General features: G+C 42.0%; 1 long non-coding RNA gene across 1 annotated transcript in view; it reads left to right on the top strand.

The window, feature by feature from the left end:
- The window catches only part of LOC135310449 (uncharacterized), a 29692-nt gene extending 11467 nt beyond the window's left edge, over positions 1 to 18225 (top strand). The window contains exons 2-3 of the long non-coding RNA XR_010370512.1: positions 16287 to 16368; positions 18130 to 18225. This is a non-coding gene — a long non-coding RNA (uncharacterized LOC135310449). The remainder of the gene's footprint in view (positions 1 to 16286; positions 16369 to 18129) is intronic.
- The last annotated feature ends 9659 nt before the right edge of the window (positions 18226 to 27884 follow it).

Below are 27884 nucleotides of genomic sequence, written 5' to 3' on the forward strand. Positions count from 1 at the left end.
GTTTTCTTTATACCTTCCAGTCTGAGAAGATGGGGTCTGTCTGGCATCTGTACTCATGCATATGTTAACACAGAACGTTGTGTTTCCAAACCAGTCCTATACTGCAGAGCTGTTACATCAGGATTAAGGCCATGCAGCTCCTTACCAGTGTGTCTACAGCACTTTTAGCTCTCCTCTGCTTCTGCACTTGGAACATGCTCTTGGTTTGACCTCCTCTGCAAACAGGCAGGGGGATTCATTCACCAGTCTTAACCACTGTAATGTATGTCTTGTCTCAGGAACATACTCTGAAAAAGCATCTAAGCTTTACAAGTATCTTCCAGAGAAGCATACAATTCTTTCCCCTCTCTTTCTGTCTATGCATAAAGGCACAGTTCATGGTACTGATCTGTTGACAATAGCCCAGTTTGTTGCAGCCAGTGGAGTTATACAGGTTTATAGCAGAGGATGGCATGTGTCATGTGAAAGGTGAAATATAACCCTGTGTAGGTAGCCTAGGTTTTATGTACTACACAGCATTAGGTGGATTGAGTGGGGTGAAATTAAGCCAAATGGAAAAGTAATGGAGTTTTTCTCTCATTTCTAGTTTGCTCAGGTTAAGCTGTGATTAATGCAGGCGCTCAAACTCCTTTGAATGGCTGTATTACTTGAAAAAATGTTCATTTTTTAGAAATCTTCATTCTACTAATGACATCTCAACTCCCATCTTACTCATTGTTACTGCCCTGAAAGCGAATAGAAACAAAAAATAAATTGCAAACTGAAATCTGTGGGTATCCATATTTCAAGTTAAATGCTAGATCTTGTTATGTCAAGTCATTCACATTTTGGAGAAGCTGTGCTGCAAGAGGTTTTTCAGACCACCTTTCTCCTTACTGTTGCAGTGTTTTTCATAAAATTTGGTAGAACTTTGATTCTCGTGAACTTAATGGCAAAGCTTCTGCTGATTCGGTGGGATCTAGTTTTGAGCCAGTATTTGCAAGTGCTGTAACCCCTGAACTTTAGCTATTTTTAAGCAACATAAAACTTATGCTGAAAATAAATAATTAAATAAAGGGACTATCTTGCCTTGATTTTAACTGTTTTCCAGGGAACATTTTCACAGTACAGTCCTGTGTTTATAAGTACTTACGCTGTGTCTGCTGACATGCAACAAACATGAATTTATTGAGGCATTTCTCTTCCAGCCAAATATTTGTCTGACTGTTTTGAGTCAGCCCTCAGTATATGCTCGTTTGTTTTTTTTCTGTCACCTTCCACTCTGCTTTGCTAGCCTCGTCTCCCAGTCTCACAACCTAATGGAAAGACAATCAAATCAAATTAGCTTCTCTGACACAAAAAAAAGATCTGGAGCTTTCTCAAATGTGTAGCCTTACATTGAAGTGCTGCTAACACCAAGGGACTTCTTCAGGAAGTTTCACTTCTTGGTGATTTGGTCCGAAAGCAAATGGTAGGGACATAAACTACCTTGACAGAAGTGGAAGGGATGAGTACTTCGATGCGCTTAGGTCATGAGCCTTTACCACTCTGTCTAGGGACTAGGAAGAAGCTGTAGTAGGTAAGCTTATTATCCTGCAGTCTGTCTCTGCCTGCTGAGCACCTGGAGGCTGCCACTGTCAGGTGGGATGTTGAGTGTGGTGTGTGACTGCTTTAATGCCTTTATACCAGTCACAATATCTGTGGTTGGAAGCACAGCTCCTCTGCTGAGTGGATACAGATCGGGCATCCAAGCTACTCACATTTCTGGTAACTCCCTGCCTAATGAGCATCATCCTGAAGAGGCTACCTGGGAAGATCAGTCACAATGTAGCCTTTCCGAGCTTGAAGAAGCCAGGGCCTTGAGATGGGTTGCTACTAGTGATGTTTTGCCTAGATGTGGACGTAAAGGAAGAGACTGAATAGAAGAGTCAAAAAGCTCTCGACAAAAGCAGTGGGCACGAAACTGAGAGACATTTGGCTAAGGAATGGTGTTTTTAGCATGCCTTTGACCATAGGACAGGCTTCCCTGACCCTGAAAGGTTCACATAATATAAAGAAAATTAGCCTAGAAATGAAAAGGAGTTAATTAAGATATTAGTTTCACTTCGCTACCCACTTATTACTATCATAGCCTAGCTGAGTTTGTTAATGAGATGTGCCAATTATAGCTGTTTTCTTTCTCAAAACTGTAGGAAAAAGAAAATATGTTTTAAGGTCAATTGCTTTGTCTTTTTTTTTAAAGAAGCTGTACTCATTTTTAGAATGGTTTTGAAAAACAGGTTTCAAGGAAAGGACAATTACTATGGTCAAAATAATAATAATTTAAAAAAAGCCAATTTTAGTATTCTTTTAATGCATGTATTTTTAAACCCAATACATTAAACTGAAATGTAGTTCCTTTCCATGCATGATGAAAAGGAAGAAATGGTAAGAATTTGAAATTTAGGAAAAAATGGGTATTATGTGAAATTTGATCACGTGCCATATAGTTTTCTATGATAGATTTTCTCTAACACAAGGGTGTGTTCCTAAGTAGCAGATTTTGTTTTCTATCGTATGGCTGCTGTGTTAGTGGACATCATTGTCATACTGCTCTTCACATGAACACGAAGTAGAAGTATTCACCAGTGGCAGTTAAATTGCTTCTCCTCTTGAAGGCCTGTGATCTTTGGATAAAAGGTGGGAGAATATCTCGACTCTCAAGTTTTTTTATCATCTCTACTGTTCCATGTGGGAATGTGTTTTCCCTTTTTGTCTGAAAGCCTGCTCTTTGACCTTTCTCTGGCAGCCCCACGAGGGCTAGCCCTGTGAATGTTGTTTTCTGCTGCCAGTCAAGATCTACAACCACAACTGCACACAAGCCTGACTGGACATGCAGGGCCATGCTCTACTGACACTTGCATCTGTATAATCTATTTGAAAGCTTGTAAAGAAGAGCAGAACTTGGCCCTTTGCATTCTCTAATGGATTCCACTTGCCTGTGCCATGGGATTTGTTCTGTCTCTGTTACAACCTCACCCTGAACCCTCTCACTGCTCTTACCTTCTGCCGTCTTTGAGTCTCTCTGAAAAGGCATCAAAGGTAACCTCTTCTGTCCTTCTCACTTCACAGTATGTTTATTGGTATTGTCCTTCTTTTAGAGTGATAGCAAAGCTAACATCTACAACATACCTCACTTACGGTGTGAAACATTCTGTTTCACCACAGTCACAGTGGGTGGTCTACAGGAGGCAGGTGAAGCAAAGTCTGGGTGCCCTTTGTTTCCCTAAACCCGTAAGAGTGACAGTGGCACCAGTGATGACTGTTTTGGTGATATACAGCTATCTCTCTGTAAAGAGCAGCAGTGCTCCTGCACCCTTTTCACCACCCCTAAAAACATTTCACAGGAAATACTCCTGCAGCCAGCCAGAAACTTAGAGGTGAGATTGTTTTTAGAAATGCAGTTTTTCAGAGAGTTCAAGTTTCTCAGTTACAGTTTCTATTAATTTCTTTGTGCCTGGGTATGCTCAGCATGCAACAGAGAGACGGATTAATATTTAGGGGTGGTCTTTACTGTCCTCCCCTCCTTGGCATTACTGTGCTCTGTTCTTCTGTGACTGCTGTCCAGACAAAGCCTCCTGTTTCACCCCAGTGTCCAGCAGCTAGCTCCAGTAGAAGCAGCTGCTTACAGTAGTGGCAGAAGGCTCAGAATGAAAGAGTTTTCACCCTGCTGCTTGGGTGGTTTTGATAGTGTCCCAAGAGGTGCCTCAAACCTGGTTCAGGTATATGTGTGAGGGCTGAAGTTGCTGGAGCGGCCTGTGGTACCTGCAGGTGGTTGTGTGCCAAGACGTGCAGTGCTACACAAAGTCACATGAGCTTGGGAGCTAGGGCTGCTGTAGTTGCGTTTATTTCCCTGGATGGGTGATGACACTAGAAAAAAGCTGATGAATGAACTCTACCCGTGACCTTTTTTGTGGCACTGCTGTAATGTTGTGTATCCACACAGGATAGTGGTGGGAGCCTTCGTCTGGGAGGTGGGAGAGCTGAGTATAAACTTCACCTGCCTGACACTGCTTGAATACAGGCCATCTGAAGGAAAGGCGTCATGCAGTGTGTGATTTGAGGTGGAAACAGAGCAGCCATATCTCCAAAACCCTTTCTCAGCTCCCCTTGCAGTTTCAGTGTGCTGTGAACATGCCCCTAGGCCACTGGTCCTGCTCATTAGGCAGGAGAACAGGTATATTGAGGACACTGCTCAAAGCAGCCCCAGCCCTAGAGCTGCTCCAAATGCATCTGCCTGTGAAACAAATGTGTTTGTAGGAATGGGAGCCCACTAGGCTGCAGCGCAGCTAAGCACAAGTTTTGAAGTGTGGGTCAAGAATTGGACCCCAGAGGCCTGCAGAGAGGATGTTTCCCAAGAGCATGGTGAGTGCAGGTGCCAGTCACCTAGAGGTGAATTTTGTCACGTGCTCAATCGTGATTTAAGCAGTCAGCAACAGGGTACAGCAGCCCTTGAAGGTCATCTGAATGCTATTTCTGGCCAAATTTGTTGTTTGACAGTGATGGCACTGCTGGGTGTTAAGAGATCAACCTTTGGCTTACAGTTCAACACACCTTGGACTGCATCAGACCCTTGAAGTCTAATTCCTTATGCTTGTTTAACTTTAAAATAAGTGTTTCCTCCTTTTGCCAAGCTTCATGACACGCATAGCTTTACAAGATAGCAAGTAGAAAAGCAGGTGGTTTGCTGCATCTGTGATGAGAACCTTCGGAAGGACAGGTAGCTAATTTTGTTGCTTGGCAAGGACTTGAAGTTTTTCAGTTAATTGATAAAGGCGCAAATCTCCATCAGGAACAAAGTCCTGGCTTCATTGAAGCTCTGCCCGTTTAACCAGTAGAGAGTACAGCCCTGAGGATCAAAGAGCTGTACCTGGCCATAACAGGTTTGTGAAGAAGAAGAAAGCAGATGTGGTAATATTTTGGTGAAAGGGAATGAGAAGGTTTGCAGGGAAGGTTTATGGCATTGGGTAAATTATTTATTATCCACTTCCTCAGCAATCTCCAAGGCATAACTGCTTGATTTAATCAGTTCTTTATCTTATTTGTCGCATGAGGTTGTTCATTTGGGTCATGATTTTGGAGGTTTCTGTGTTGTCTGAGCAAGACAGAGATAGGTAGTGTGGCATGCACTTGTAAGTACATAGATAATAATAAAACCTTGTTTCTGAACATAACCTTTTAGTATCATTCAGAAGCATACTTGTCATAAATTCTAAAAGCTGCTGCTCCATGTTCAGTCATCTTCTATAGTACACAGGGTTAAAAAACTGGTTTAAACCAACAGTGTTGTTGTTGCTGATGGAGTGGTGTTTTTGTAGAGCCCGTTGGCAAGAGGTGAAAGAAAATAACATGTTTCAGTGTGAAATACAAGCATTAACATCAGGTGAAGCCTTCTGTATAAGAAGATAAGCTAGGAAAACCAAATGGAGAGGATTTCATCCAGTGAGACTTAAGGTAATTGAGATTAGACCACTGACTCGCAGAGGGAACTGCATGACAAGATGCCACCTGGGGCCTGATATTTGATGTGCTGGTTCCTTCACCAGGTAGATGCCTGAGAGTGGTGGTATGCACTCAGGCTATTCTCAGTTGCAAAACAAATTCCATTTCTGAGATTCAGTATCTTGCTCTCTGTCCTGTCATTCTCTTTAGTCTTCTAACCATCCATCAGACTCATTAGATCCACTGAACTGCCTTATTCTCTCGGTCAGCTGTTTTATAGTCTCTATTCCAGATATCTGTTGCTGAAATTTGTTTTACATTGCTGTGTTGGAGTTGATTCCTGTTCCCAGCAGGGCTGACTTTAATCTCCATTATGTATACGAATTATGCTTGTAGTGAAATATATTACATTTTATATTACATATATTAAAAAAATATCTATATTACATTACATAACGTGTCATGTTAATGCATAGGTGAACTCCCATTGGCTCCCATGTGTATGCTCTGAGTCTTGACTGCGTGGATTTATCAAAACCAAACATAAAAATCTATATAAACAATAGACTGCTTTTTACTACTGTTATTTCCTTTAACTTCTTGGCCTTTTTTTTTCTAAACCATTATTTAAGCAGGTCTCTAAGATTATATTCTTAGTTGCAAAGAAGATCACAGAATCACAGAATGGTAGAGGTTGGGAGGGACCGCTGGAGATCATCTTGTCCAACCCCCTGCTTGAGCAGGCACACCCAGAGCAGGGGGCACAGGAACGCGTCCAGGTGGGGTTTGAATGTCTCCAGGGAAGGAGACTCCACACCGTCCCTGGGCAGCCTGTGCCACTGCTCTGGCACCCACACAGGGAAGGGGTTTTTTCTCATACTGCGGTGGAACTTCCTGTGTTCCAACCTGTGCCTGTTGCCCCTTGTCCTGTCCTTGGGCACCACTGAAAAGAGCCTAGTCCCATCGTCCTGACACCCACCCTTTAGCTATTTATAGGTATTGATGAAATCCCCCTATAGTCTTCTCTTCTCCAGGCTGAACAAACCCAAGTCTCTCAGCCTTTCCGCATAAAGGAGATGCTCCAACCCCCTGATCATCTTCGTAGCTCTCCGCTGGACTTGCTCAGGCACTTCCCTGTCCTTCTTAAAGTGGGGGACCCAAAACAGGACACAGTACTCCAAATGTGGTCTCACTAGGGCTGAGGAGAGGGGGAGGATAACCTCTCTCGATCTGCTGGGCACACTCCTTTTAATGCACACCAGGATATTGTTGGCCTTGTTGGCCACAAGGGCACATTGTTGGCTCATGGTCAGCTTGTTGTCCACCAGCACTCCCAGGTCCTTCTCAACAGAGCCACTTTCCAGCAGTTCAGCCCCCAGCCTGTCCTGGTGCCTGGGGTTGTTCCTCCCCACATGCAGGACCTTGCACTTGTTGAATTTCATGAGGTTGCCCTCGGCCCAGCTCTCCAGCCTGTCCAGGTCTCACTGGATGGCAGCACAGCCTTCTGGTGTATCAGCCGCTCCTCCCAGCTTGGTATCATCAGCAAACTTGCTGAGCTCACACTCGATCCCATCATCCAGGTGACTGATGAATATTTTGAACAGGACTGGACCCAGCACAGACCCCTGGGGAACATTGCTAGTGACAGGTCTCCATCCAGGCCTCATCTGCTGTGTTGATCACGACCCTCTGAGTTCTGTTGTTGAGCCAGTTCTCTGTCCACCTCAGTGTCCACTCATCCAACCCACACTTCCTTAGTTTGCCTGTGAGGATGCTGTGGGAGAAAGTGTAGAACGCCTTACTGAAGTCAAGATAGACAATATCCACTGCTCTCCCTTCATTGACCTAGACAGTCACACCATCACAGAAGGCTGTCAGGTTGGTGAAGCATGATCTTCCCTTGGTGAATCCATGTTGACTATTTCCGATAACCTTCTTGTCTACATACCTGGAGATGACTTCCAGGATGAACTGCTCCATCACCTTTCCAGGGATGGAGGTGAGGCTTAGTGGGCTATAGTTTCCTGGGTCCTCCTTCTTGCCCTTTTTGAAGACTGGAGTGACATTTGCTTTCCTCCAGTCCTCGGTCACCTCTCCTGTCCTCCACGACCTTTCAAAGATGATGGAGAGTGGCTCAGCAAGAACATCCGCCAGCTCCCTCAGCACTTGCAGGTGCATCCCATCAGGGCCCATGGATTTGTGAGGATCCAGTTTGCCTAGGTGATCTCTGACCCAGTCCTTCTCAACCAATGGTAAGTCTTCCTTTCTCCAGATTTTTTCTCTCTCTTCTGGGGCCTGGGATGCCTGAGGGCCAGCCTCAGCAGCAAAGACCAAGACAAAGAAGGCATTCAGTAACTCCGCCTTCTCTGCATCCTGCATCGCCAGGGCCCCTTCCTGGGTCAGCAGTGGGCCCACTGTGTCCCCAGTCTTCCTTTTACTGCTGATGTGTTTACAGAAGCCTTTCTTGTTATCTGTTATGTGCCTTGCCAGATTTAATTCAAGTGGGCCTTGGCCTTCTTCGTTTCTGCATACCCCGACGAGATTCCTCTATTCCTCCCAAGTGCCCAGTGCCTTTTTCCACATACTGTGAACCTCTCTCTTCCATTTGAGTTTCTCTAGAAGCTCTTTGCTCATCCATGCGGGTCTCCTGGCTTCTCTGCCTGACTTCTTCCTCCAGGGGATGCACCAATCTTGAGGTCGGAGGAATTGGTCCTTGAAAACTGTCCAGCTCTGCCGGACCCTGCTGCCTTCCAGAGCCCTAGCCCATGGGATTCCTCCTAGCAGGTGTTTGAAGAGGCCAAAGTTGGCCCTCTTGAAGTCCAAGGTTGTGAGAGACATGTGAAAATGAGATGTGAAAAGAGAAGGCTATAAGCTCTGGTGACTTGCATAGTGTAGAGGTAGCCTAGGCTGTGTTTCCTGTTCTAGTTATGCTCAGATAGACCTGTGATACTCTACAGAAACTAGTTAAGTAGAAAACTGCACCTTGTTGTGCCTCTCCATTCCCTCATTCATACTTGGCTTAGCTGAGAAGAAAGGAGCTCTCAGGGAATGGTAATCTGTATCTGTCTGGGGGAAGGAAGAATAGATTTCAGAATAACGCCTTGCAACTTCAGGAATACAGGCTCAGCTCCTAACTCTACCTCTGACCTTGCAAAGTTGTGGGTGTCCTAGTCTTCTGATGGTAGTTGAAAGCTATCTTCATAGGTTTCGGCAGCTGAAAAAAGGAATTGCTACCACTACCTTAGCTTGCAGGCATTCATGAGGACACACAGAAGAGAGAACATCTTCATGCTCTACAGACGATAAGGAAGATGTCATTTTTTATTCTATCTTGGTAAACCTGTTAGCAGCAAGATTTTGCAGCTTATAGCTGCTAGATTTTGCACTGAGAACTTAAAGAGTTAGGACAGAGTTCTTTTTTTCTCAGCTGGATTTTCTTTGTCTCGCTGTTGCACATTCTCTAGGCCGTCTGTTATCAAGCATTGTCCCTGCAACTGTGAGTTAGAGAACTTGCATGATAAATTTCACTTTCCTTATGGTAACCGATGAATCCAACACCTGTAGCTTTAGAAAGAAGCCAGACTGTTAGGTAGTGTAGGGCATGTGGAATTGCAAAGTATTTGCAACACAAGCAGCAGAATCACAGGTTGGAAGGGACCTCAGGGATCATCTAGTCCAACCTTTCTAGGAAGAGCAGAGTCTAGACAAGGTGGCCCAGCACCCTCTCCAGACGACTCTTGAAGGTGTCCAACGTGGCCGAGTCAACCACGTCCCTGGGGAGATTATTCCAATGGTTGACTGTCCTCACTGTGAAAAATTTCCCTCTGGTGTCCAGTCAGAATCTCACCAAGACTAATTTCTGTCCATTCCCCCTTGTCCTCTCCTTGTGACGCCGTGTAAAAAGGGAGTCTCCAGCTTCTTTGTAGCTGCCCCTTAAGTACTGGTACATGGTGATGAGATCCCCTCTGAGCCTCCTTTTCTCAAGGCTGAACAAACCCAGCTCTACCAGCCTATCCTCGTATGGCAGCTTCCCAGTCCTTTGATCATCTTGGTGGCCCTTCTCTGGACCCCTTCCAGCCTGTCCACATCCTTTGTTCTCATCATCCAGAGTGCCACTCGTGGATGCATGCACAGACTGAAAGCCTATATTGGAAGCTGGATTTTTTTCCTGCCTGATAATTTTCTTCTGTCCTAGCAAATAGATGTTCATATCCCTGACAAGATGCAGATAAAAGCTAACTGCTTCTGCTGCCTGATCTCACAATGACTTTGCTTTAGTTGATGCTACTGCTCTGTCATATTCTTCCTTCTTGTCCCTCTGCTTCTTGCTCACAGAAACCACATATGCAAAACTCACTTCCTCTGTTGTTGAAGTGAGAATGCTATATGCAAGGTTTTTTAATGAATGCTGACAAGTGTTCTACACTGTTCAAAACTAAAAAGTCAGCCTTTCTGATGTAAAAATGATGTTTTGTGTAATGGCTTTTTAGAAGATAAATGTTTTGTTTTCTTTAGAAAGCATTCTCTTTAAAAACTGACCGTCTGAAAAACAGTTTCCATCTGCAGCTGCACTCATTTTCTGTGGTGGTCCAGACTTCTTAGCCAGACTACATGTATATAACGTAGTAAGGCATCCAGGAAAGGGTACCGCACTTCCTTGGAACAGCACATACACAGTACTTCTTTGTAACATTCTTTCGCCTCTGAACTGAAATGTCCAAGGACTTCCCAAGTTGGATGTGATTTCTGTGTACAGAGGAGAAAAGCAAGCATATTTTTACTAGGCTTTAATTCACTAGGGAGAGACAGGGAAATAGCTGAAGCAAATTCATCTTTGAATTGGAGGTGACATCCATGAAAAATATTTTGTGCTTTTTTTGCATGGGCAAGCTTTGCCTACCAATGTCTTCACAGCATTAATCACAACTAAAACGTTCTGCGGGAGACCTTCGCTCTATGTTAAGAAATGCTAATGAGGATATGGACTTAATGTTTTGTCGCTCTTCAGAGGGTTTGCTTGCTGAACACGGGAAGAAGGCTGTCAACAGATGGTTTTAATCCTTGAAATGAAGGAAGTACGTCCTGCTCATGAGATGTTTATATTATCTTGCTGTTAAGGGGCCATAAGCATGAGATCAGCAGCCACTAACATTTCCAGTGGCAGAAGAAGCAGGCAGCTTGTAAATGGCCTGACATGCAGCCAAAGGACCTGTCTATGCTTTTAGCCAGGATCTAGGTTAAGAAGAGCAGCCTTGTGTGCAAATTCAACCATAAGAGGGAACTGTGGTTTCATGTGGCGGTTGTGTGGTGGCACAGCAGGACTAGCAGTAATTGGATATCTTTGGTCTTCTGTCAGAGGGCATGCTGTTTTCCCTGTCCTGGGCAAGGGATGAAGGAGGTCAGCTCTGTGCAGGGAGTGCAGGGAGACCAAAATGTCCTTTATAGGGTTCTCAGGCTGCCTACCTGTGTGAACTCCTCTTGAGTGCAGTGATCCCTAGGACTCTGTGGAGAAACAAGTTTAATGTGTTTGCACATATGAAAGTGGTTTTGTTTTCTGGTGTTTTGTGTGCTTATGACTGGAGCTTGTGTACAATGCAGATCTAATTGCCATCCTCACCTTGTTCTTCAGATCACAGAAGGCCTGTACTTACAATCCACAGCTGGGAGTACGTAGTCACCTCTGGTGTGACCTCCTCATAAACAAATCCCAAATGATTTGAGGCCAGCCTGATTTACAGCCAAAGATCAAATCCCCAGACTGGAGCACTGTTTACTCTGTTTTTATCTCCACCCAGTTTCTGGTTTGCATTTGCAGTAGTAACAGGGTGACAAAAAAGATTTTCTTGTCTCTTATTCAAATATCAGTATGTCTGAAAAACTCTGTAAAAGTGTGTTTAAAGTCAGGCCTTTCAGATTAAACAATGGGAACTGAAATCTGTTTAGAAATGCTGTTTGTTGCAGACTCAGTCATGTGAGTGTGCAGAAGCCTGCCTATAGTCTTGGAGGCATTATTTCATCTGAACAGTGGCGAACAGTGGCAAACAGTGCTTTGGGGTTTGTGTTGCTACTTACTGCGCTCTCACTTGCGCATGTGCTAGAGCTTTGTCCGCAGGTTCTCTGAAGCATCCAGCCTTGGCCTAAGCTTCTTCACATAGCAACTGATGGTACAATTTGTATGGATGCCAGTAAATAAAGAGTTTAAGCCTAGTGCTGTAGAAAATCTTATGTAGGGAAGTATTGCCACAACAGCGAGGCATTGCCACTGTCAGAGTAGACTCTTGGATTCTTAACTATTCATAAGGGAAGACTCAACCAAGCACTCAGACATCAGACCAATGAGTGGAGAGAGAGAGAAATCTGAAATCCCTGCAGGGTAAGTGCAATAGCCAGCACAGTATTGTCAAAAGAAAGACCTCTGACAAAAAGTATTCATGGTCAAGTAATAGCATAAAATACTGTGGTGCTTGGAGTATGGCATACTGAGATGCTAAAAATAAGTTAAGTTTAACAGACTACTTGAACACATCATAACTTTAAACTTTGTGATGGTTGCACCAGACTTGAATGGGTGCATCAAAACCATGTTTGTTTCTTGAATTGCAAACTTTGTAAATGGCAGAGCTAGCAAAACCAAGGAGAGTGCTATCGTCTTCTGTTAGTTTTAACTGCCTTTTCTTTGAGAGTTAACACTGAGAGACATTTTATTAGTCATCCCTAGCTGTGGCTGAAAATTGGATTTGGTTTGAATGAAGAGTTCTTCAGGTCAGCCCAAACTCACTCGTCATGCAGTCTTACTCTTACTGTTGGGATCAGTCCAGGCACTCCATGCACTTGTATTGCAAATGATCTTGCCTTTAATACCACACAAGAGTCTTTTGTGCATAAAGCTGCAGTGTTAATCCATTCCTTGGCTTTTCAAGTAAGTGCTTGTTAGGAGGTGAAGAAGGCAGCCTGTTGCAATGTGAATCCTGAATAGAAGACGCCAGTTGCCTTGAAGTCAATGAATGAGGTCAAAAGCAAAACTTCCAGGCTCCTGTGCAGTCCTCATTAGGGCCGTACAGGCTTCGCAAGCCTCCATGGGTACAGGCCAGGCAGAGCAGCTGCCTCAGCAGTTGCAGCCCTTATTTTGTCCAGTTCTGCCTTCTCATACAAACCTGTTTACCTACTTGCTCATGGCAGCAATTTTTTTGTCAAATCCAGCAGCCGCACAGTGACCTGAGGAAATGTCTCTTCCTTAACAACAGAGACATAACTTTTTAGTTGCCTTTTTTCTTCTTGTTGAATATAGCTGAAACTCAGCATATTATGTCTTCGGCGTCAACAGAAAGGAAATTATCGTCTCTGCCTTGAAGACAAGTCACCTGTTTCTCCTTATTCAAGGGTAGTGCAATCTCCTCCGTCGTGCTGAGCTGAGAGAGAGAAATGAGGTTTTTGAGCCATCCCATCTCCAGCTTTGAGAAAGTTTGCCTGGGACGAGTGGATGGGGAATGGGAGATGGGTGAGAGGGCTGGGTCGGCAGTGGGGCGGGTTGCCTGCCCTCCTCTCCCTGCAAGCCCTGGCAGAGAGAAGGGGCATGAATCAATGTCCTCAAAACCTAAGGCCAGGGAGTTAGTAGGTCAGGAGCTGTCAATTCCTCCATTCCTACTGGGATCTGACCTAGGTGCAAAGAGCTGTGTGGTTTAGCTGACAAAAATGCGCTAACATCCCTTGCAAACAAGTCTTGCAACAGTCGGCTTGATTTTTTCCTTCTGCTCTCCCCCTCAATTGCATCCTTTGTAATATCTAGATAAATCTGTGTCAGTTTCAGCTCAGTTTCAGGATCTCTGCTGAAGGGAGATCAATATCAGTGTCTCTGCTGGGGGATGCTCAGGGCCGGTCATGGCCGGTTCCAGGCAGCTCCAGCCCTTCAGCCACTGGTGCAGCTGCCAAAACATGGAAGAAAGGCAAAAATTCTAGAGGAGTGGAGAAGTGAGGAGACAAGAGTGAAGACAGGAGGGGGAAGAGCAAGGAGGGGCAGGTGGTGCTGAGCAGCACCTGGAGCAGGAGCAGACCTGCCCGGCCGCCTGTGGAGACCCCCGTCGGGGCAGTTTTCCTGACGGGTACTGCAGCCTGAGGGGAGAGCCCAGAGCAGGGGGAAAGTGTAAGTGGGAAGGAGCGGCAGAGAGAAACCGCCATGTTCTGATGACCCTGTGCTGCTCCTGTGGGGGGCGTGCAGAGAAGGTGTTTGTGTCTCACTACCTGAGTCTATTTTACCTGGCAATAAATCAAATTAATTTCCCCCCAAGGCAAGTCTGTTTTGCCAGCCACAATAACTGGTAAACAATCTCCTTGTCTTTGCCTTGACCCATGAGGTTTCTCATCCTATTTTCTCCCCCATCCTGCTGAAGAGGGGGAGCAATTGAGAGGCTGGATGGGAATTTGGCCCTTGGCCAAGGTTAACCCACCACAATACTCTGCCAAGGAAGCAGCTTTAATTCTAAATAAATATTTCTTTCATTCTTTGGGGCTCTGGTAGGACACTATAAAAATGTTATTTCAAATTTTCTTTAGAAGTAGGAAAAAATAATCTTAACCACGCAAAAACATGGTGAACTGCTATGCAAATCCCAGAGGATATGGTTCTGTCCTCAGCTGTGTGAGGAAAGCCAGAGTAGTTGATCTCAATCATCTGCCCTGGCTCTTGAAATCAAAACTTCTGACCAGTGGCTGCCCTGAAAAACGGTAGTAAAGGCTGTCCAGGCCTTCAGGGGGAAAAGGCTTATTACTTATTTATGTGAAGCTCTTTGTCAAAAGTGCTTAAGGATTCTGTGAACACGGGGACCACAGAGGTAAAATTCAGCCCCTTTTCCCAAACAGTTTGTGGTCACAGGTAGCATTTCCCCAATTATTCTGGTCATGAGGTCACTCTTGGGAACAGGCTGGCCATGTTGACCAGATGTATCTCCCTAAGAGAAATCTTCTTCAGCACCTTCCTAACATCTGAGAAACGACCCTTGCTGATTCCTGGTATAGGGGTCACTGGGGTTCCCTCCCCCCCCCCCCCCCCCTTTTTTTTTTTGTAAAGAAAAAGAACCCTTCTTTTAGGTATTCTTGTAAGAATCTGACTCACAAGAAAAATACCCTGAAATCAGAAGAGGCTTAAAAACAGATTGTGCCTTTTTATAATGCAGGGTTAGACACAAAGCAAGCAGTAACTTTTTAAAGGCGTACTTGCTCAGAGCGATTAATTTTTCCCCCCTGCATCTGCCAGGCTACGTCCTGGTTAAGAGAAGCTCTGTACTCTCATCTGTGCTAGAGAACAACATATAGACACTGTAATTATTGTGTTACTCTGCACCCAGAGGAGGCCTGTAAATAGATCTTGATTCAGGCAGTGATGCATGTCTAAATGCAGGCTCTGCGGTCTCTCCCATTTACCCTTTGGCTATGTTGCAGCGTGTCCTTTTGCAATGTCAATTACAGACAGTCTCTCAGAGCTCGCACGTGGAAGCAGAAGAAGTATGTAATCCTAGTGAGAGATGTGGGTTTTCTGCCAGGTGCCTGTCTGTATAGTCACCTACAAGCCTGCTGTCGTACTCTATATTGCTAGTACATAACCCTTTGAAATACCTGGTTTCAGCTTGCACACATACACACAAATCCGCTAACGGCCTCTATCAAAGTGCAAATTTCCAGAAGAGGTACAAAGTTTCTTGATAGTTGATGATGATAATATACTATTTCAATCAAGAGAGAGTTCAAAGGGGACTGCTAAATATCTCAGCAACCCCTCTTTAGATACAATGATAATAGAAACTTTTTCACTGAGAGACAAAAAAGAGCAGAACGGCTGTAAATTGCAGTGATGTTGTAAAGGAATAGCAATAGGACATTGCTGTCTTCTTAAGCTACTAGAAAATAGTAACTTATTCTGGTCTCAAACACAGCTCAGGTCTCTAATCCTTTTCATTTCATTATCCTTGCTGAGCAAAAGATAAAGCAATTTCAAATTTCAAAACAGATCCCCTGCTGTCAGACAGGGGTAATGCCTTCTCAAATCTAAAGTGGAACATGCTTTAAGTGGGTCACACTTTATCTTCAGACTTTGCTTGCCTTCAAATGCCAAGTTGGGCACCTGCCCCTACCCCTCTGTTGTTAAAAGACTCCATGTGGAGAAGCTTTTGCATCTGTCTGAGAAGGTGAAATCAGACTGGGATGTCAAGACTTTTTTTTATTTTTAGTTATATTTGAAGGCCAGCACAGCACATTAAAAGGTCTCTTGGTGTTCATATTTCAGTCCTTTCAACAACACTGTAATGGAGTTGAGAAGTTCTATGAAAGTATGATAAGACGCCTTTTGAAATGGGCATGATTGTTGAATGACAACAGGAAATACAGTCAACTGTCATTATATTCAATCTTGCATTGTTGTTTTTTTTTTCTGTTGGGAAGGGGTAATGCATAACGCCAGGTTAGGAACAAGCATTATTGTGTTTTCAAGGCGGTAGTGAACTGGCTGTTTTTAATCTGATCATTGGTAGTGATTCAGCTTGTTCTTAGAGTATAATCCTTTCTTCTTTTTAGCTTTGTTTCCATGCAGAAGAGACATATCTGGCTTTGAGAAATTTGCAAGTCCATATACATAGCATGTAAAGCATAGTACTCCCATTGCATTGCTTTTGTTCAGACTTCAACAGAAAAGAAACCACAGAGTACTTTCAAATCCTGCATAAAAAGGCATTATATAAAAACAGTTTTAAGATTAGTCTGCCCTTGCCAAAAAGAGTTTTGAAAATCTGTTTTACCTTTAATAAATTCTGGTTTTTTTTTTTTTTTTTTCCTTTCAGTGAACACTAAAACGTATTGGAGATTGTTCTAAACTGAACCAAACAGAGCGTCAGCCTTCGGTAAAAGTGCTAAGAGATCCAGGTATAACTCCGGTTATTTTTGTGACGCTATCATTGATTTTAGTGGGTGTTTTGTACAGTAACTGAAAGGTATATCATGACCTGGAAGGAGTGAGTTACAGCCTTGCTATTGCTAGATGTAGGCAGCTGCCTGATCTTAGGCTGCTGCAAAAAGCCCAGTACTAGACCTGCTAATCTCATCTCATGTCAGAACAGTAACTGACTGTGATGGGTTCAGTTGTGAGTTCAGGTCCCATCAAAAGAAAAGCAAAGTAGTGCAAATGTCCATTTAATTTCTGAGTTATGGATAGGTGAAATCTTGACTTTTTCTTCATTTTGCCTTAAAACAGGAGGAATATTTTCTTCTTGTTCAGGTTTGTCACATGAAGAATTAGTTAAGGGGGACAAACTTTTTAACTTAAAAATCTTTCTTATTGGAAAATGGATCCACAGCTGTGTCTTCTAGTTCTTCAGAAAGCCATGCCTCTTTTGTGTCTCTTCCTAGTTTTCTTAGAAAGAAAATCATCTTACTCTGTATCATGGAAGAGATGCAGTACAACTAGCTTAAGGTTGCATTTGTAGTTTAAATATTTTTCCAGGCAAATGACCAGATTAGCCAAAAAGAGTGGGATTTTTGTCTGACAATGGCCTTACTCTTTTGTGTTTGCTGTTTCTGTAATATGAATTAATAATTCTGAGCTTTTGTGTTTGTGTCTGTATTGACTTTGAGACCCTTATTTTGTCCAAGCTGATCATCTAATTTTCAGGAATGCATATGTTGCTAAACTTCAGAAAGAGCAACCACAGTAAAAAGTCCTTGAGCACCAGTAAGAAGCAAGGGAAAAGCTACATGCTTTGTCGACCTCCCTAAAGGAGAAATTGCTTGTGATCAAGGAAGAGGCAGGCTGTGTTTATGGTTCTAGACTGAAATACGGTTTTTCATCTTCCCTTTGGAAATTAAACACCTGGGGAACAAATCATCTCTGCCTGCTCCCTCTAAGGACAGGCCTCATACAAGAAACCTCTCCAAGGTCTACTAAGAAATGAATCATTCATAGGCAGGAGATTTGTCCTCACCTCTTCCATTTCGTTGCTTTCTCCAGCTCTTGATTTCAGCCCCAGCTGCCCTGTTGTGTCACTTGCAGCTTGATGGCACTGCTTTGCCTCAAGTACCACAGGGGGAAAGTACATCTCAAAATACACTCCTCTGTGCTCATCCTGTCCCCCAGGAAATGTAGTGCAATCCCCTTGTCCTCATACCCACTCCTTGTTGCTTCAGGTGTGGGTTCATGCAGGCCAGTGCAATACCTTGGTGACTCACTGGGGTAATACCATGCATATGCTTCAGTCCTGCCTCTGTGTCGTAGGAGGAAGGAATTTTTAACTTGGGGTTGGTTCTTATGCTCAGGTTTAAGCAATATAATTTTGAGCCAGGGCTGTTGAAATAGAAAGGGGGAGAAAAGAGGATTTTGTGTATTTATGTATAGTTAACTTAGTCTTTCATATTTCACTTCAATAAGGGAAAAAAATCTATATAGTTTATATAATATTTCTGGGCAGGTTATACATTCTTGGTTTCATTTGGGCATAGTACACTGGATCTTGTGAATGGTGCTTCCATGGGTATTACCTGACAGTTGGGTAAAATACCTTTGATGGGGTGGATAAATTATATTATAGCAGGAAGATAAAATACAGTAGAATGGCTGTTCTGAGAAAACAAAAAAAAAAATTTATTTTGAAAATGACAATTTTTACTACATATCCTCTTTGGCCACTGCAGGACAAGCAAATGAAGCCAACAATGGCATCTGCTGCTAGACTCACAATGCGACTCTCGCAACCAGGAACAAAATCCTTTCTTTTACAATGTGTCGAGTAGGTACCTCGTACTTTTTAATTTTCTATTAATATGGTAAAGTGTAGCGTATTGGGAATGGTTCTTGTAGACAAGGTAAAGCAGTTGAGGCAATGCTGGAAGTAAAGCACATTACCAAAGCAAAAAACCAGCAGAAGACAGAGGTCTGCAAAGTGTAAATTCTTTGTAAGCTGCACAGATGGCCCAGCCTCTCAGCAGCAGCAGGATGGGAACAATACTGTGTTTCCTTAGGGTGCAAACAATGATGACAGCCTTCTTCAGTCCTTAAACCAGGCTGAGGAGCAGCCCTGAAGGGGTACCCATTGCAGGCTGGGAGGGTAAGGAATGCAGTCAGTGCAGTGTGAATGCTTTCACAAAGCAGGTGTAATTAACAGCTTTGATATTTATGGACCTTGTTAATGAACTGTAATGATGAACTGCAGTTCAACAAATTTCCAGTAGCCTATAATGCAGCAATAGCAAACAAATCTGTATGACTTCTGGTTTGTGAGAGTTGTCTAGCCTTTGTCTGAGGAAGTTAGACTTTGGCAGTATGCTGTATGCTGTAGTCTCTTCATGATGAATATGCTTTGGGCACTGTGCCAGGATGTAATTATTCAATATGATGAAGTAGAATCCTATCTATTTATCCTGTTTATGCTTCAAAACTCATCCTTTCATTTTATTTTCCCACATGCCAAATGAAATTTAATATGTGTTGGTATTTGAATATAATACTACAGTTCATGGTATTAAATTATACAAAAATGTTTGCAGATTATAAGCTCATTGCACACTGTCTTTGAAATGCCTCAGTGAAAAAAGAAAAAAAGGAGGTCTGTTGTTACTAATGGGTCCATGTAGAAAGAAAAAAACCATGTCTCACACCAGTGAACTAACAGGTGGCTTAATAGGGCCATGATCTGAAACAGGACAGATGAGGAGAATACATTGATTAAAATCAGCAGTTTCACTCAGTAAATACAATAGCTTAGGAACAACATGGTTTGTTTTAACTAGAATGGGGCTTTACATTCTTTACCGATTACAGAATTACTTTTTCAGAATGTAGAAAGTTGCTGACACTTGAAAACGAAACAGCATGGAGCATGATCTGGATGCACTTTGTGAGAAGCTGCCTTCGCTAGTTTTGGTACAGCAATTTTTGGTCACAGTTAATCTGAACTCTTTTGTCTGATTGCAAAATGACTGTTAGTGTGAATAGGCACTTTATCTAGTGCACGCTTTGCAAAGATTTATTTTCCTTTGTTTGATGGAGAATACAGCAAAATAACTTTAACATAGCATGAAGGAACTGAGTTTTGTTCAAATACATGGGAAGGCATCTGTGAGAAAATTAATCCCAAGTCACTTAAGTGAATGAGTTGATATTATGTCTCTTAGTCACTTTTGGCAGTACCTTACTCAGTAGGTTGTTCCATCAAGAATTCCCACTGAGTCCGGTTTTACTCAGGATGTCACAGTCTGGCCATTACCCGCTTAGACTTGAGTATTTACAATAATTTAGGAATACAGTAAAATTAGCGTTTCACACCTTGAGGCCAGTGTAACCTGTCCTGCACTGTCACTTGCCTTTAATTCAGTGTCTGAACAGGGAGCAAGATGAGTTTGGGTCATATAACTGAAGAGAAACATCAGAAAATTGTGCTGTTCCATGAGCTGGACAGACAAGTTACTGATCCAAGTACAGAGGTAGTCTTAACTGGACCAAAGAAAGAGGGAATAGCTGTATAAGGTGGTGTTTTCTTTGGGGTTGTTTTTTCCCCCTACCCCACAAGGTTTTGTGAGGCATTTTGGAAAGAAGGGAGCCTGTGTATTTTATTTTTTTTTAAATCTGACTGCAATTTAAAGGCTGGTACAATACAGAACATATACTGCGTATCCATGTTTCTTCTCAGTATGGTATGAATTTTTTTCAGCTTGAGCAAGAGCTTCTCTTCATGCTGTCACAACTTACCCTTTTAACTTTGGTGGTTGTCTCTGGTGTCAGACGAGATAGCAGCAGTCACATAAGCAGGGCTACAAAGGACTTGCTTCCTCTGTTCCTTTTTTTGCAGCAATGTAGCCCCTGTAATGGGTCACAAGAAGCCTTGTTCTGCAGTGATGTTGTTGACTACTCTGAATTTTCTAATAAAAGAGCTTGGAAAAAAAGCATCTTACCATCCTTTAAGAGATCTGTAGTGAAGAAAAAGAGTTTGGTATTTTTTAGTATGCCAAAGCGCACACAACCACTTGGATGTGCTTCACTCGGCCTTATGGGAGTTGAGTAGCTGTAGCCTAGAGTCGTAATGCGGTTTTTCTTTTTGTCTGAGGGATAACAGTGAGGTGTCTAGCTTGCATAATTCTTTGGATGAGTTTCTTTCAAATTAAAAATGCTGAATTATGGAAAATAATATGTCATTAAGTAGGTCTGTCTGTGTAGTGCTGGGGGTGGGAACAGATATGGACTTTCCGGTCTTGTGTCTCAGATGCATGGAAAGAACAGACCTTCTAGAAGTGCATAGCATTGATTTTGAGAGCATTGACCTCTACCTGGAGAGGTGAAAGACTTGTGCATTGGTTTGCTTCCCCAGCAGCAGCAGGTGTCCAGCAGTTGCACAGACAAGAGGATTCAAGGCAGGCAGGAACTCCCAGAGGCTGCTGTTGCTGGATTAGCAGCCTAAACAGGTGTGAGCCTGAAGATACTTGGTTGTGTTTTTCACCAGCTGGGTTGTTTTTTATTCAAATGCATTATAGAAAATGTGCCAGCCCAACCGTTTCCATGGAATGCCAAACAAGTTGGAAAACAGAGGCTTAGCAGAGGGATCGGTAAATAAATGTGTTCAAGAGCTTCGTCATCAAGGGTCAAATACGCAGAGCTGATGGATTATTCATTTTCCTTTGTCAAATGTAGAGCTGTTTTTCTAAATAAATAGCCACTTCTTTGTATTGTAAGGGCCATGCAAATCTGAACACTGTGGTATTTAGCAAATTCCACTGGCTTTTCTTTCACTGGCTTTCTGGAGAAGACGTCTCTCCTCTCTAGAAGGGTGAGGCATGCTGTCTCTCCACTTGTGGAAACAAAGTGCTTCCAGTGGAGCTGTTAAGAACCCTGCTCCCTTAAATCCAAAACATTTAATGAGATACTTTGGCATCAGATGAGCTTTATTGTAATATACTTTACAATTGGTCTCTTCTGACTAGGGATCAAGGGAGAAGAAATTCTCTGTGAGTGAATATATGATGCTGAACTTCTGGACCTGAAAATGGGCTATTTTAAGAAAATTGCATCTTGAAGACGTGCAATTTCCAATACAAAATGAAAACACAAGTTTACTGTTTTGCCAGGATACCTTTGGCAGTTCTGTTTCTTGATGGATATTGGAGAATCCTAGCCGTTTTACCTCTTGTTGTGCTGTGGAATCTGATATGAGATAGAGAATCCTCCAGTACAGAAGGAATGGGAGATCACAATATGGAGCAATGCTATAACACAAACATTGTATGCAAATACCACAGTGTGAAAAAAGTTCCTTGAGTAAGTCAGAAGTGAATATAAACAGAACAAAAAAAAACACGTAGAGATCTCAGAAAGACAGCTTTTTGAATTATTAATGTATAAAGTAAAATGCTAAGTCAGATAAAATTTTCAGGCCCTTAGATTTTCAGTGCAGCTTAAAATTTCAAAAACATCATCCTTCTTAACCTCTCTAAAGATGTGAAAATCCTGCAGTGACTCATAAGAATTAATAGCAAAATTTGCTTGGTGTTCGCATTTTCATATGGGATCCCATCTTTTGAGTTCAGTCTCATATTATACAGATGAGGAGTGGTAAGGGGTTGCTTTTAATTCTGAGTAATGTGCCTTTAATGCTGTTCTACACATAAGGTTTGAGCCCTGTAGTGAAGCTGGGAATTATGGGGTCTAGCTGTAGAATAAATACCTAGAAAGATTAATTCTTTGTGTTCTAAAATTGTTAACTACAGCATTTCCATGTTTACTGCTGAGTTTCTTGCATTGTTAGCAAGAGGCATTTCTGGGAAGCTCCACACTGCCAGAAGCAGTTGTTTCTGGAAGCACTGTATTTAGGATTTCACTGGATGTGGTTGATACCTTGATCAAGTGTAGCCTCATCAGCTGACAGGTATTTTCTACAGAGGAAGCAGCACTGTTGTGCTGAATATAGTCCTGTTGTGATAGCTGTTTTTCCAACGGATTTCAGCAGGCTCAGGAAATGTCTGTTGTGTGGTGACCTGTGCAATCAATGGCATCCTTTTCAAAATGTCAGCATCTGTTTCAGACCTGAAAAAAACCTTTGTGTTCTAATTGCAATTGCATAACTAACAGAAATGAATCGATTTGTTGTTCAGAAATTCCACTTGGAAACAACGATACGACTTTTCAAAATGAATTGGCTTTAAAAAGTAAAAGGGGATTGCATGTTGCTGTATCCAGAAGTGATTTACCAGGTACGCAAATGTACTTACACAATTGCTCTGACTTTTATAGAGAATCTTAATAAAGATAGACTCCAGTGCATCTAATTACTGTGTCTAGTGGTTCTTAAGATGGTGAGCTGACTGCAAGCATAGCTGCCAGAAGTCAAAAGTTCTTTTTTTGTTTTCCACTCTTAAGTTCTCCTTTTACCTGACTAATATAAACTTGCTTTTTACACCTTCTATATCCTATTTAGTCGGGGAGGTCAATAGGCTTATGTGGCTATAAATGAAGATTATTATTTGAAAGATTTGTGATACTGATTGTCATTTGGTTGCCTACCAACCACATTTGAAACTGAGTCTTAGAATTTACAGACAGCAACTTAAGATGATAAGTGAGTCTTTAGGGTGAAAAATCTTCCATCTTCATTTTTCTAAAGAGATATGTGCAAAATGTTTATTATTTACTAACGTCTGCTTAGTTAAAACTGTCAGAGGCAATTCAGGGATAAGAACGCAGAGGATGGAATGGCAGCTAGCATGTTCATTTTTACAGGAATGTATACCAAAAATCTAAATTTTTTTTGAAACTTTTGTAATTTTTCCTGAAATAAGAACAAAGTTGGAATGCCATTCAATCCGTTGTGATCTTTGGGGATTTTTTTTCCAGTCACTGTATTTATTGTATTTTTTCCACTGTTACCTTTTTCACTTTACTAGAGAGCTGTGATTTAAGGAAGAATGCACAATAAAGGTGAAAAAGATTAAACAAAAAGTCAGCAAGTGAAAGACATTTTTCACAAAATTGTTTGGTAAAAATTTCCCAAAATATAAATATTTTTTTCCACACCAGCAAGAAATGGCAGGCCTTCAAATTTCTGAGGAAAAATTGAGGAAAATTTGATGAAAGCCTGTTCGAAATTTTCTTCCCCACCTTTTTCTTTGTTTGGAAAACTTTCTGGACAATACTTGAGCTGTACAAACTGGTAGTCTGAAAGTAAAGATATAGGTAAAGAGCAGCATTGAGTTCATCCAGTTGCCATCCCCAGGCTGGCAACTCAACATATGAACATGTGAATATCATATTTGTTGGAAATAAGTGTGACAAAACTGTGTGGGAGATCTCACAGAAGAGAAAGGCTGTATTTATTTACAAAACCTCTGAGTAAGTTGATTTTACTTGCATTCATTCTCTCATAGTTTTCATTTACTCACATTCTCACACCCATTTATTTGCAGGCACCAAGACCTGCGTTCCGAGTAGTCTGTCCAGCACCACTTGCGTGCAATACACAGGACAAGGGCAGCCAGTGTCTGACATTGCTTTATGTCCCCGGGATCCTTCTGGACTGGAGACAACACAGTGGGTTTGGGACAGGTCTTTCATAGCCTGTAGGAGGCTGCGCTTACTATGGAAATATCCTATGCATTAGGATGTTACTTCCTGTGGTTTTATTAATCTCAAAGAAGGTTGCTGCTCATTGTTTGTTTTACCTTTTTTGTTTTAGAATATTTGCCGGTTTCTGTGGTAGGGTGTTGGAAAGAAATTCTTCAATTATTGGAGAAATGACATAGGCAATATTGCTCAGTCCTGTTGCCATCTTCCTGATGTGGAGGTCATTGGTGCTGTGGTTTGCCAGGGTGTGACCTTCTGGGCTGGGTAGAAGGAATGTGTTCCCCACTTTTGCTTCTGGAATTCATGTCCACTCTTGCCAGTACAGGTTTTCCTTTTGCTTATTCCTGTCTATCCAGGCACACACATTTATATTCTTATGTCATATATGCTAACCTTAATGCTTCTGTTACGCATCCAGATAACACTCAGTCTAGCTGGCTGCCTCACAGCTCTGTTGGTACACCAGTTACTGCACTGCTTCCCAAACTTTTCTAAATCAGAGCATTAAATAGATTGTTCCCTTCCTCCTTCCCACTTCTTTCTCATGGTATAATCCTTTTCCAGAACGTTGTAATTTAAGAGAGTGCTGTGTCTGGAGCTCTGAAAGCATTTAACAGCTCTGACTTGTGAAGTATCCACATCTTAATTTACAGGCGTATGTACTGCATTTTCAGCTATGTCAGCAGAACACAAAAAAAGGCAAAAACATTTAGAAATAAGCTTTTTTTATTTTTTTCTTATCTGATTTTCTTGGTAGCATAGTGGTGGAGTACTGGACTGGGATGTGGGAGACATGGCCCCACGTGTTCTCCATGCTACTCCCCATGCTGCTCATCTCTTAATGGAAACTGTTGTTCAAAAATTAAGAATTGTAGTTATTACTGTTGTGATTTGGTATGTTTCTCAAGGGTCTGTGAGTCTGTAAAATCCTAGAGAAACACTTTGCCTGAAACACTTCATCTACCCTACCACTTTCTTGTTTTCTTTCTAATTATGAAGTGGCTTCTTTTTCATTATGGTCCTTGCAAGTTTCTAATCATATGGTGAGGCAGAGCAGTTCTGCAGGTTGACCTTCCTGGAGATGTACTTTATTTCTGCTTTGGGTCTTCCTTTGTTTCAGGGGATTTTTTTCCGTTTTAGAAACAAGACTTTATGGAATTTTTTTTCTCATTTCCCTCATAAATTGAATGCTTTTTCAAAATAAAGTCTTACTACTGACTTGAAGAAGCTTTGGGTTGGTTTCAGGTTTGGGTTTTTTTGTTTTGTTTTTTTTTTATAGTTTCATTGTAGGCTAAATGCTTGGAGCGTATGGGTAACAGCTCATCTTATTGAACATTTAAATTACTCCCATGAACATACATAACTCCTATGCTGGATTTTATTCTGAAAACTTCCAGAGTGACAAAGCCTCTGTTTTAAAGATCTATAAGAACATCTCTCATATATGGAAATCTTTTGCTGTTTAAAGATTGACCTGAAATCTGAAATTGGCTGGAGCCTTTGCTATATTCTCTTGAGTGTCAGGGACCAGCAATGCAGCAGGCAGGATTTAGCACACTCCTAGCAAAAAGCAAGGGAAAGGCAGCCAAAACTTGCTCAGTGACACTTGGAATGACTTTGTATTATTAGATTCCTATAGCATGCTGTGAAAGTTGGGATGGCAGCTCTTGGTCAAAGAAAGCTCATGTTGCTTTCATTAATGTACTACAGGGTGTATAAAGGCCTGCTTTACCCCAGATAGCGTGTAATCTCTTTGTACCATTTTTGGCATTACAGGTGCAGTTGCTCATAAAATATCACATCCTCTTCCCTCAGTGCATTGGTGTGAACATCGAACACCTGCAGATGCCACCTGACTTACTTTACAGTTGTGTAATGCAGGTCTGGATTGAGTCCGTCTGCAGGACAGAGGCTGCAGCGATAATGCAGTTCACACAGAAAGATCAACTTGTACTTTTGGCCTCAGTGAACAACGCAATGGATAAAAGTGATAATACAAATTGAGGGCAAGTTTTATACTTTGTAGGATTGTGACACTTTGCCTCTAAAGCAGCGAGGGCTGCAGAGACTTCTGGAACGCAGCCTCTGCATTTGATACTAGCTCACAGGCTTTCTGCCTTCTTCAGGCAAAAACTTCTGCACTGTCTGAATACACTAGATTCAGAAATCATTAGTACTGACAGTGTGAAGTTTGAAAAATGGTTGTGTGGTAATGAAGAGAAATTGTAGGGAAAAAAATGCAGTTGCTGGTGACAGGCAAATGAACATTTGGAAATGACACTCCAGCAGAATCCTGGATTACTATACTTTAATTCTTCATTGTGATGATAAACACTTTAAAAAAGCACCCTGCCTTTTTATAATCAGGACTTTGTTGTGTTTGAAGGACTTCTCAATTCAGAAGTTGTGTATAGAGACATGGAGAAAAAGAGAGCAGAAGTAGAGACCGTTGAAGTTATCCAAATAAGCGTATGGGAGATTGTCTATATGCAGCAGTTCTTGAAAGCAAAACTGAAGCCTTATGAGTCTTCTAACAGTTTCTTTAGTCTGATTTCCATTGCTCAGTAGTATCTGATGTTATATAGTTCATTAAACAAGTAAGCCCCTGTACTGACTTGCTGAAATCTGCTCTATGCACCTTATAATTCTAATTCCTTTGTTGCTCATTGCTTTTTTTGCCATTTCAATTACTCCTGAGACTGAGCAAATATTACTGACCTCAAGTAACTTTGTCTCAGTTAGCTTATCCTTTTATTCCTGCTAAAAGTCTTCACTGTTGGTAATTCATCAAGGAAAGCTTGGGGAGGGGTGAGTGGCTCTGTGTGAGCAAATCAGAGACGTTTTAAGTCCACTGAGTGTAAAGAGTCCGACATTTCTGTGTGTAAAAACTTCTCCTTAGAGCATATAACAATATAACAATATAAAAATAATGATAAAGAAAATGTGAGAAAGTGAAAGACTAGTAGGTTCCAGTTTCACTTTCTTCAAAGTTTTGCAGTTTTCTCTACTAGAGAAAACTCTCTTTTTAAGATTATTCTTTGTTTACAGGTCTGATCTGACTTAAGATCTGGCAGTGAAGGTTCTTTCTTAGCTTGAAGGAAGCTGTATTTCATACTGAGGATGGGAGCTGAAGTGATGCTGAGCTCCTGCAGGTCCTCCTGGCATTGCCTCAGTGCCCGTCTGTTCATACCACATGGCCCACAATTTGGTTTATGCTACCTTGGCTAAATGAACTCCTGGGATTTACAGCGTGGGTTCAGAAATCAAGAGATACTGGCTTTAAAGGTTCGCACACTTTATTTTTTAAAATACTAAGCTGGAGGAGGTATTTGCTACAGGCAAGTCCGTGTTTTGTTTCTGTCTTCTGGAGGGGGGGAGGCACAGTTCAGTGCATGCACAAAACCTACAAGACTGACTCTTTAAAAAGCATTCAGTTCCGTGTTGCTGACAGAAAGGATCGTAGTAGGTGTTAAAATGGTCAGTATCAGTTGCAGTGCAATGGGAACTTGGGTTCCTTGCAGGGTAGAATAAGTTATGCCACCACCGCTGTGAATGTGCCCACAAGGTGGCAGATTCATGACTTAATGCAATAGAAACCTGCATAATGCAAAAAAAAGGGATATGTTTAACACAATATTTATTCATAGGACAAATGTATTTACATGTCTCTTGCTGCAAACCCTTAAGGTGGAAAAGAATGCAAAGCTTAGCTGGTACTGAGTCTGATGGTAATTTGGCTTTGAGTGTAACTAAGGTAGAATTTGGCCCAATACATTGTTCAGTTTTGAGTCCTAAACAAATTCTAAAGAATTCTAGGATAGATATGCTATCAAATACGTAGATG

Source organism: Phalacrocorax carbo, chromosome Z (genome assembly GCF_963921805.1).
Source record: "Phalacrocorax carbo chromosome Z, bPhaCar2.1, whole genome shotgun sequence".
NCBI classification, from domain to species: domain Eukaryota; kingdom Metazoa; phylum Chordata; class Aves; order Suliformes; family Phalacrocoracidae; genus Phalacrocorax; species Phalacrocorax carbo.